Raw genomic sequence first — 12,196 nt, 5'->3', positions numbered from 1 at the left:
ATATATTAGCATGTTTTGTTCCAGTCTGAATATTATGCACTTAATGTATTTATGTATGTGATATATATATATATGTATATATATATACACACACACACATCAATTCATCCTCAATATAATCTTACAAGGTTTAAGTACTGCCTCCATATAACATGGAGAAGCCAGAGACCAGAATATTTAGTGAACTTGGCTCAGTATACTAATAGCTAGCACAGTGCAAACTCTAGTGTAAATCTTCTAGGAGGCCACTCTTTCCTCTGTACTCTTCACTGTTTCCCTCCAACTTCTCCTTATACCCATAACATGTCTTCTTCAGTATGCCTATCACAGCCTCCATCTCCAATGCATGACAGCACTTAGAGACACAGATGATTGCTCCTTTGGAAAGCACGCCTCCATTGTTGAAATTTGTCTGCATTTTGTTCCACTCATTTTATTCATATGTTAAAATACACTGTATTCACTATTTTCAAGTGTATAGTGTAGTAGTGTTTTTTTTTTTTTAAATTGTTTGACAGATAGAGTTAGACAGTGAGATAGATAGAAAGATCTTCCTTCCGTTGGTTCACCCCTCAAATGACTGCTACGGCCAGAACTACGCTGATGTGAAGCCAGGAGCCTGGTGCCTCCTCCTAGTCTCCCATGTGAGCGCAGGAGTCCAAGCACTTGGGCCATCCTCCACTGCCTTCCTGGGTCACAGCAGAGAGCTGGACTGGAAGAGGAGCAACCGGGACTAGAACTTGGCGCCCATATGGGATGCCGGCACTGCATGAGGAGGATTAACTAAGTGAGCCACAGCGCTGGCCCCGAAGTATTGTTAAGTATACTGATAGGGTCAGGCAGTCAAATTCCACAATGTTTTCGTACAGTAGAACTAAAACTCTATGACCACTAAATGACTCCCTAGTACCCATTCCTTTTTCCCCTGGCAACTGCCATACTATTTTCCATTTCAGTGAGTTTAACTAATCTAGATATCTCACAGAAGTGGTTGTCGTTTTGTGACTGGTTTATTTCACTCAGAGAATATCATGAAAATCCATTATATTGTAGCATGTGTCAGAATTTACTTCCCTTTGAAGGCTGAATTACTACACCCATCTGTTTGTAGAATATATCATGTATATACTTTTTTTTAAAACTTTTATTTAGTGAATATAAATTTCCAAAGTACAGCTTATGGATTACAATGGCTTCTCCCCCCATAACTTCCCTCCCACCCGCAACCCTCCCCTTGCCCACTCCCTCTCCCATCCATTCACATCAAGATTCATTTTCAATTCTCTTTATATACAAAAGATCAGTTTAGTATATATAAAGTAAAGATTTCAACAGTTTGCCCTCACATAGCAACACCAAGTGAAAAATACTGTTGGAGTACTAGTTATAGCATTAAATCACAATGTACAGCACATTAAGGACAGAGATCCTACATGATTTTTTTTTAAATTGATTAATTTTCTATGCAATTTCCAATTTAACACCAGGTTGTTTTTTTCATTTTCAATTATCTTTATATACAGAAGATCGATTCAGTATATACTAAGTAAAGATTTCATCAGTTTGCACCCACACAGAAACACAAAGTGTAAAAATACTGTTTGAGTACTAGTTATAGCATTACTTCACATTGGACAACACATTAAGGACAGATCCCACATGAGACATACGTACACAGTGACTCCTGTTGTTGACTTAACAATTTGACACTCTTGTTTATGGTGTCAGTAATCTCCCTAGGCTCTAGTCATGAGTTGCCAAGGCTATGGAAGCCTTTAGAGTTTGCCAACTTCGATCTTATTCCGACAGGGTCATAGTCAAAGTGGAAGTTCTCTTCTCCCTTCAGAGAAAGGTACCTTCTTCTTTGATGGCCCCATTCTTTCCACTGGGATCTTACTCACAGAGATCTTTCCTTTAGGTCTTCTTCTTTTTTTTTTTTTCCAGAGTGTCTTGGCTTTCCATGCCCAAAATACTCTCATGGGCTCTTGAGCCAGATTCGAATGCCTTAAGGGCTAATTCTGAGACCAGAGTGCTATTTAGGACATCTGCCATTCTATGAGTCTGCTGTGTATCCCACTTCCCATGTTGGATCGTTCTCTCCCTTTTTGATTCTACCAGTTAATATTAGCAGACACTAGTCTTGTTTGTGTGATCCCTTTGACTCTTAGACCTAGCAGTGTGATCAATTGTGAACTGCAGATGATCACTTGGACTAGTGAGATGGCATCGGTACATGCCACCTTGATGGGATTGTATTGGAATCCCCTGGCACATTTCTAACGCCATCATTTGGGGCAAGTCCGATTGTGCATGTCCCAAATTGTACATCTCCTCCCTCTCTTCTTCCACTCTTATATTTAACAGGGATCACTTTTCAGTTAAAATTTAAACACCTAAGAATAATTGTGTGTTAATTACAGAGTTCATGCACTAGTACTAGAACAAAAAAAAAATAATAAAATGGATAAAGATTTACATTGTACATCAACAGTCAGGACAAGAGCTGATCAGGTCACTGTTTCTCATAGTGTCCTGTTGAAGTAAAATGGACACTATATCATGTATATACTACATGTTGTTTGTCCATTCATCATTCATTGGACGTTTGGTCTGCTTTATCTTTTGGCTATTGTGAATAATGCTGTTTGAACAGATGTATACATATTTCTTTGAGATCTTGTTTTAAATTTTTTGGATATATATCCAGAAGAAGAATCACTGATTCATAAGTAATTCTGCTTTTAATTGCTTGACAAACTGGCATACTGTATTTTATAGTGACTGCACAATTTTGAACCTCAACAACAGAGTTTCGGAGTTATAATTTCTCTAAATCTTTGCAGACACTTATTTTCAGTTTTTTGGATATTAGGCATTCAAATGAGTGTGCAGTGATACCAGGTGGTTTTGGTTTATATTTTCTAATGATAGTGATGTTATTAGTGATGTTGAACATCTTTTCATATACCTAATGGTCATTGGTACATCTTTAGAGAAATATCTATTTAAATATTTTGTCCTTTTTTAAATCAAGTTATTTATTCATTGTTCTTGTGTTGTAGGTGTTCTTTGTATGTTCCATTTATCCTCTTATCAGATGAATCATCTGTAAATATTTTCTCCCATGACATTGATTTTCTTTTTGCCCTGATAGTGTCCTTTGATACACAGAATTCTTTTAATTTTTTAAAAAGATTTTATTTATTTATTTACTGAGGGATAGAGTTACAGACAGAGAGAAGGAGAGACAGAAAGAAAGGTCTTCCATCCTCTGGTTCACTCCCCAAATGGCTGCAATGGTTGGAGCTGGGCCCATCCAAAGCCAGGATCCAGGAGCTTCATTCAAGTCTCTTGCACAGGCGTAGGGTCTGAAGCACTTGGGCCATCTTCCACTGCTTTCCCAGGCCATCAACAGGTAGCTGGATCAGAGGAGGAAGACATGGGACTAGAATCGCCACCCATGTGGGATGTTGGCACAGCAGGTAGAGGCTTAGCCCACTATGCCACAGCACCAGCCCCAATATACAGAAGATTTTAATTTTGATGTATTACATTTATCCACTTTTAATTTTTATTGCCTATGCTTTTCATGCCATGCCTATACACATTTCATGTCATATTCCACAAATCATTGCCAAATGAATTGTCAAAAAACTTTTATACTATACTCTATGATTTCTTCTAAGAATTTTATAGTTTGTTTCTGATGTTTATGTCCTTGCTACATTTTAAATTATTTTGCATATTTTATAAGAGAGTCAAACTTCACATTACAATGGTTTTTATAAATATATTGTTATAAATATTTATTTTACAAGCATATGCATCATACACATGTATGTTTGTATGTTTGTGTGTATTGTTCAAAGAACTGTGATGAGGCTGTCTGATATCATCGCAGCAAACATTACCACTTTGAGTATCTCATATCTATGTATTGAATATCTGCCTAAAAATTCACAGATGTTAGGTGACAGAAGTAGCACAAATACTGTTTCTGAAACATACACATTATGATAAGAAATGTAAAATTTAGAATTTAAAAAATAACTTTTCTCCTAAGCCTATGGCCAGTTTTATGGACATATATGTGGCAGAAACATATATAATCCATAATTTATGATCTATTGCCTATACATATAGGTTATATATGCATATAAATTATATAATGTATATGATTTCTTATTATATATTATTATATATATTATATATATATATATATGGCAATAGTCTAGAGTGTAAAATTCCACACTAAGTCGTCTCATGATATGTATCATGGAGAACAGAAAAAATATACAGGAGCTGGAGTTGTGACATAGTGGGTAAAGTTGCCACCTGTGATGCTGATATCTCGTTTGGGCACCAGCTGCTCCACTTCTGATCCAGCGCCCTGATAATGGCCTGGGAAAATCAGTGGAAGATGGCCAAAGTGCTTGGGCCCCTGGATGGAAGAGTCTCTCTCTCTCTCTCTCTCTCTCTCTCTCTCACACACACACACACACACACAAACACACACACTATTTCTTTCTGTTTCTCTGTAACTCTTCGAAATAAATAAGTACATCTTAACAAAAAGAAAAAATATGAAACTATCCTTATTTCTGAAAGAGCTTAGTATTTCATGAAAATAAGACAGCTACTGCATTCCACATAGAAAATAATTACTTACACTTATTGGTTTTCTTTTAACATAGCTTTTATCTTTATATGAACATATAGCTACCTATACATACTGATATTTAGCATGTAAGGGAAGCATGCCAAGCTTGTCAAAGCATAGCAGATCATCCACAAGGAAACTAGTGCAGACAAAACAAGTCTGGTTGGACTTCCCCAGAGAGTGATTTTTTCATCTGCCTAAAAATGATCTTTCTATTTTTATATTTTCTAGTTTTGTGTTATTATTATAAAAATTAGAAAATATTTTCTATCATTTGCTAGTGGTATTTGTCCTCTAAAAACCTATATACATATGAATATATGCACATATATACAGACACATACATACATATGCAATGCATTTCAGATATAGTATATAAATGCATGTATGTGTTTATTGGTATGCATATTTGTATGAATATATTTATGTGTCTGAACTGACCTCTTGTTGATAGAAAATACAAATATTTTTAGTCCAGAGAAAAACAGTGTACACAACCATGGTTTTGACATTGTCATAATCTTGCATTATTTTAAAATTTAGGACAGTTATTTCCACTGCTTACAATCACAGTGTTTGATGTTTCAGAGTTCTCCTCTAACATGTTTCAAAGGACCTTCTTTTCATTGTTCATCTGGATCTCATCTCCATGCATGCAAGATATTTACCCATGGGGTCCCCCATCTGTACAAAATTGTTAAGAGGTCTTAAGGATGATTTACTTAAAATTCCAAGCATTTGAATATCCTGGCATGAGGGACTTATTTAAAAAGTAGAATTATATTTCTTTAGAAATTCCCTATTTGTCATTATTAGTAGTTTTATTAGCTTTCTCAAATATTTGCATAATTATATTTTGACAAGTAATTTTTAAAAGGGCCCCCCAAAATGTTTTCTGGATCAGAGCAGTGTTTACTTGGTGAATGGCAAAGTGGAATTTAGTGAATTCGGCACAAAGATGGGATGAAGATCTGCTCTGGTATGGTTTTCCTACAAAATTCAGCTTTTTAGCTAGAACTCTGTTTAGTGAAAACTTCCTACCAGCACACCCAAAGATTTTGTGTACCAATCTGTCGAGATTGAAGATGAACAAACATGAATGTCAGCTGAGTACTCAGATAACACTTTAGACATAAAGAACCAGCAGAACTTATTAAATAGAGTTATTGTCACCATTAGAGACAGATTTTTACATTTGGTGATTGGATGGTATCTGTTAAACTTTACGATTACAATAAAAAATGTAAATGCCACATGATTAATTTCATATATATTTTACATGTAACTTGCTTTTAGATATCATTGGAAAGATTAGGTATAGGATAATACAATGCTAGCTAACCTAATTTTCTGTTTTCCAGTGAATTCTTTGCCAAGTCAACTGAATAACAACATGAACCTACTATGTAGTTACCCAATGATTAAATAATGAAAGGAACTCAGGTTTTATTGTTGTTTTCTAAATGGTCTTCATGAATCATATTTAAGATAATTCATAAGATCAAGAAGAGAAGTTAGATGGAAACCCTGACTAATATATCAGCCAGTATCTGGAAAAAGTACAGATGGTATTCTCCTGAAAAATGACTTTTCTATGACATTTTGATGACTTAAAATACTGATGTGAATCAAATATAGACAAATTATTTAAAAAATTTCACAGGTAATTTAACATTCATTTTTAAAAATACTTCACATTTAATATTATAAGCTCTGTTAAACAAAAGAACAGTCCTCTGCAGTTCCATTCTTTTAGTTGCTTACTTGAGTATTGACCCACACATCTCTAAATGCTAGTTTTGAACTGTTATTTCTTGACTTTTCAATTGTAAGCTTTATCATCTTCCCAGTAGGAAAGAGGGGATCTACTGTTCTACCTGTGCTTTTCCTGTAACTTGGCCTCACTACATATATGTACTTCTCTTTTGTATAGATCCTTAATTCTCCACCTACTTATCTCCCTCTTTGCCACCCTCCCTCTTTTCCCATGTCCCTATTCTCAATCTATCTCCTTGTCTCTATTCCTTCCTTCCTAACCCCCCACCATGTGTATACACTTATGAAGGCTACATCTGATGGTTTAACTTATGATTTTTGACTTTACAATGAGGTGAACATGACACATATTCACTCAAAACCATAATTCAAATTGTGAATTCCAATGACCACGCCCCCCAGGCTAATGAAGGAGGTGCTGGGCAGCAGCAGCAGCAGGCAGTTTCCAGCTGGCCACATGATCTCGAGAGGTAGCAGCGAGTTCTCAACAGTGTACTGTGCTGTTAAGCTGTGCTGTTTAGTTAAATCATTTTCAGCTTACAATGTTTTCAAGTTATAAGGGTTTAATTGACACATCACTCCATTGTAAGTTGAGGAGAGTTTCTGTAATATTTTCATTTTCTCAGATTATTGTTTATATTACTTGAATGTTCAGAACTGAGATATATAGTATTATATGGTTATATTTCTTCCTCTGTATAACTTGTATTACCTGGAATTAATTATTTAATTTAATTAATTGGCTCAGTTTAAATGAATTTATTATATATTCCAATGCTTCACTCTCCCTAAATGGTGTCTGACAATATGTTCACTATATATATGGTGGAAATCTGTCAGCTTCTGTCTGGACAGTTACCAACTAACATCTTTCTTTAGAATACGTAGATTATTTTTACATTTTTCTCAGTCTTAGAAATTTTTTAAGATAACTGCATAATTTAATATGAAAAATACAATTATCAGATTAAGAAAGCGCAGGAGAAATGGCAAATGACATTTCTGGAAGACAGATATGGACACATACCTGGATAATAGAAACGTTCCACTTATCATTAACAATTATCAGCTTGTTTATTTTCATTCTCTCGCACTGGAGCATAAACTCTGTATCTCTCTCCCGTGAAGGAGAGAAGCCTGTTTCAGTCCTTCAGCTCTGCATCACTGCATCTGGTGAGCTCCCTGGCTCAGAAAAATGCAAGAAACATTTATGGGCTGAAATGGAAAGAATACATGGTATTGCAATTCCTTGAAGAAATATCTCAAAAGCTCCTATTTTAGGGGAAATGCTTGCTTTTATGTTGTCTTTATAGAGCTAAAAGGCCATTAGCAGGGTAGTCTTAAAAACAATTTGTCCTAAAGGAAAACTTAAGCCTCACTCCTTCTAAAGTAGATAACATTTCCAACCTGGGAGAATTTTGCTCTTTTCAGAAGGTCTCTGTGTTATTTGACAAGGACTTTGATAATATAAGGGTTGTTGAAAAAGTTCACGAAAAAAAATGGAGTTGAAAGATAAGATTCTGTTGGTTGGTGTTTGCTGTAGTGGTTAAGGTGGCGCTTGGAAAACTGGCATCCTGTGCTGGAGGCTCTTTCATTTCTGATCCAGCTTCCTGGTAATGTGTACTCTGCGAAACAGCAGATGGGAACTCAAATAGCCAGAGGGGAGACCCAGATCGTGTTACGGGTGGCTTTGGTCTGGCCTGGCCATGGTTCTTATGGGCATTTGAGGAGTGAACCAGAAGTTGGAAAATCTATCTCTGTCTCCATTTCTGCCTTTTTAAATAAGGATGAAAATAAATAAATAAAGAAGTTAATTTAGAAAAATAGGGATAAGTCTGTTTTGGAGCAGGATTTTTTTTTTTAAATCCATGCATACCATGCATAGTGCTTTCCTTTTTTGAAAAAAAAAATTATTTATTACTTAATTTGAATGAGAGGTAGGTAGATAGAGACTCCTGCCTGCTGATTCACTTCCCAAATGCCTTCAACAGTCCAGATTAGGCCAGGTTGATGTCTGGAGCCAGAAACTCAATGAAAGTTTTCTAAGCAGGTGGCAGGGAACCAAAAACTTGAACCATCATTTGCTACCTCCAAGGATGTGCATTAAACAGGAAACTAGAATCAGGAGTGGTCTGGGACTTAAATTCAAGCACTCTGATATGGGCTATGATCATTATAAATAGTGTCTTAGCCACTGTGTCGAATGCTTACCTTCATAGTTTTTCCATAATATGCATTTCCATACATTTTTGGAAGCTCTAAATATTAGTTTTAGTGCAAAAAATCTTAGTAAATACCTTATGTAAATACCTCTGGTCTCCCATCCTATAAAAAAGATGAAAATACATTTATGAGTTGGGTGGCCTTGAACAAATTGTCCTTCCTGTTATTCAGTTGATTCATACTTAACAATGGGAAGAAAAAGAATATCTTTCTCAAATGGTTGTTGTGAAGATGAAAAGCCTTTCTATTTGTTGAGTGCTTATAGTGCTTATAAATATAATGGAAAAAGCTACTGTAAAATAGCTGCTTACCATAAGAATACATTGAGCCATCAGACATGTGTTCTGTTCTTGGGAAGCTTGGGGAACTCACATGTGATTTTAGACAACAAAATAACAAATTAAAATATGCTATGTGAAGTGAGCAGTCACGTTTAACTTAGATATCAAAATGAAATGCTATTCCTCAAGAAGAAGGTTCCCCATTATTTGAGACTATGGAAGGAATCCTGATTTTGCACTCAACATTAATTTTTTCACCTTCCAGCGTCTTCTTTCCTAATAGAATCCAATCTCACTCACAGCTGCTAGCCATCAAACCATATATTATATGAGAAGGTGATCCCAGACCTGGCTCTTAGAGAGTAACCTTGCTTTGGCCAAGCAAAGTTTGGAATTCTGCTTCTCTGCTTTTATCAGAGATTGTTTCAGAAGTGGATATGTGAACCAAGTCTGGCCAATCATATGTGAGAGGAAGTCCCGTGGAAACCTCTAAGGAAAGAGTTTCCATCTTAAGAAAGAGACACAAAAAAGAGATGGTTTGTCTTCTTCCCCTTGATGGAGCATCTGAATGCGATGCCTGGAACTAGTGAGACCATTACCCTAGCTGAGGAGGATTCAGCCTGAGGGCAAAGCTAGTCCTTTTAGGATGGTGGTGCCAAGGTATTGAATGAAGCTCGGTCCCTAACAGCCAGACTGCACCATGGAGGGCACTCTCCATAGGACTTTCCCAAACTCTGCACTGTGTGTAGTAATACATTGATTTTCACCCAACCTGATAAAATATTGTTTCAAAATAGACATTACAGGATAAGTTATTATGTATTTAAACATATACTGTTCTCCATTAAGAAAACCATATCATGGAGAAAAGGTGATATAATAACAATCCCTCTTTTATTCTATAAGGTGCCAAAATCCAAGGATTACTTTTTAATGTCATTCTTCAACCAATTATTTTCCTTGCCAAGTCCTATACAATCTAAAAACATTCATGTGGAACTTTGCCAAAGCCATGTTGTACAGCAAAAGGTTCCACTTAAAGTATAAATTTCTTCCCAAATGGGACACACTAAATTTAAGGAAGGCTGCTATTTGAAGTGCAAGACTACAAAATTCTCAGTACTGTAAATAACCAAAATGAACAAAAATATTCACAAATTGCATTGTAAATGTTAGCACATATCAATAAGAAAAAATCCAAGGTCATTTCATAAACTTAGAAATATTAGCCAGAGAAAACAATAAATAGGTCAAAGTAAATAGACAGTAGAAATAAACATCTAATTCCTATTTTTTGAAAGAGTAACACAGGATGGCAGGAATTATAGGTATTTCACAGAATTCTTCTGAACATCTCTGATTCATATTTTTCACTCAGTGGAAGAAAGATGTTCCTATAGAACACAAGCTCTTTCAGGGCAGTGATTTTTGTCTGTGTTGTTAACTAATATATCTTAATATGTATGATAATGTTCAATGAAAGCTCTTTGAATTACAAAATATATATACTATATTCACAGAATTTGATACATGTGTAGGGATATGACTAAATTTAGAAGGATAGGTGCAGTTTTCGCTAAATATTGTTCATTCAATGGATTGACAGTAAAGTTGGTATAACCTTCACACTGAAAAAAAAAATTTAGTAGACAAAGTTATAGGTGCTTCACTGTGTCTGGTTTCTTCCTCAGGGTGTTGGGGCCATGTAACAGTTTTGAGGACTGGAATGGAGGAAGAAGATGATAGGCAAATTTCTGAGGATGATTAAATGGCCTGAAGAAAGAAATGAATGACCCTTTCTTGTGCTAATTCTTCTCTCTTTTTTTACTGAATGCTGTGGTATCATGTCACACTGTCTGGCATTAGGGCAACCATTTTGTGACCATAAGATGCCAACTTTGAAAAAGGCTAATACGACGGAATGAACAGCTAGAAAATACTGAGTCCGTGATGACAACACTGGACAGCTGTACTAACCCTGAGACTAGTTCCCTCCTCCCCTTGACTTTTTTGAGATAACTTGTTTAAGTCGTAGTCACCCAGGATTTCAGCAGCTCAAAATATTCTGATATACTGATAAATGAAACTTATGTTTCAGAAAAGTCAGAAGTTATTCCAATATCATACATTGCCTCTCATTCAAAGTAAGAAATTCCTAAAAAAGAAATATTCAATGATTAGATTAAAAGTAAAAGCCTAAAGTATGGCAATATGAATGAATAAAAACTTAAAAAGCAGGGGGCATACAATAAATATTTAAGCAGTAGACTCACACTTCAGAACTTGGGAACTAACTTTTCGAAGGTAAGATGAAGGAGTGACTACTATTATTTCTTATATATGGTGTTGTCAGGAAAGCTGAACTCTCAAGTCTAATAAGATAATGAGCATTATGAATAGAAGTATGATTATGGAGAAAGCCAATCAAATTACCTCCCGTGGAATCAGTGCTACAGGGTAGCATTGATGAGACGATAGATGTCTAACAAGTCACTGGAAGTTTAAGTCAGGTATTCAGAATCAAATGTGGCGTTTCCATTGTATATATCTGTGTTAGACACATGGAAGGAGTATCTGATGATTTCTGTGATGTAAAGACTTCCACCATGGCATTTCAAGCCACTAGAGCTTCAACTTCCAACTGGCAAATTTCCATAGAACTTTGCACTTGAGAGCTGATGAAAGCTGGCTGCAAAAGCAACTTGGGACTAGAATAATCATTATTAATGGAATTGTGGGTATCTGTATGGACTCATTACATATATGTGTATGTGTTCACTTATATTATATAAATGTACATGTATGTGTAAATATATGATACAAATGTATGTAGCTAAAATGCCTATATGCATATACATACATAAGTACATATAATTACAAATTCTTTCCACTGAGAAGGAACAGAAGTGAGTCTACATAGTTTCCAGACCTTGTTTTCTGATTTCTATATTCCAATCAAAGGCATGAGGAGTCCTTGGAGAACTGACTGAGTCAGGGACTTGGACAAGAAAAGACTAAGATGAGCTTAGTTATTACTTTTGTGTTCTAAAGTAATCCAATGTTCAAAAAATGAAGGATACGATGTGAAAAGGACCCCAAACAGACTCGAGTTGGACAATTTTTGTACAATGTCAGCATCTTCAAAACATGACAGTAGCATATTAGAACCCTTGAATAAAATATTAAGCTATGAGTTAATTCTGATATATGAGAATAAATAAATGAAAATTGATAAAAAATAAAACACTTCCACAGT

This window comes from Lepus europaeus, chromosome 14 (assembly GCF_033115175.1).
Source record: "Lepus europaeus isolate LE1 chromosome 14, mLepTim1.pri, whole genome shotgun sequence".
NCBI lineage: Eukaryota > Metazoa > Chordata > Mammalia > Lagomorpha > Leporidae > Lepus > Lepus europaeus.
Note: the sequence above shows the minus strand (reverse complement) of the source record.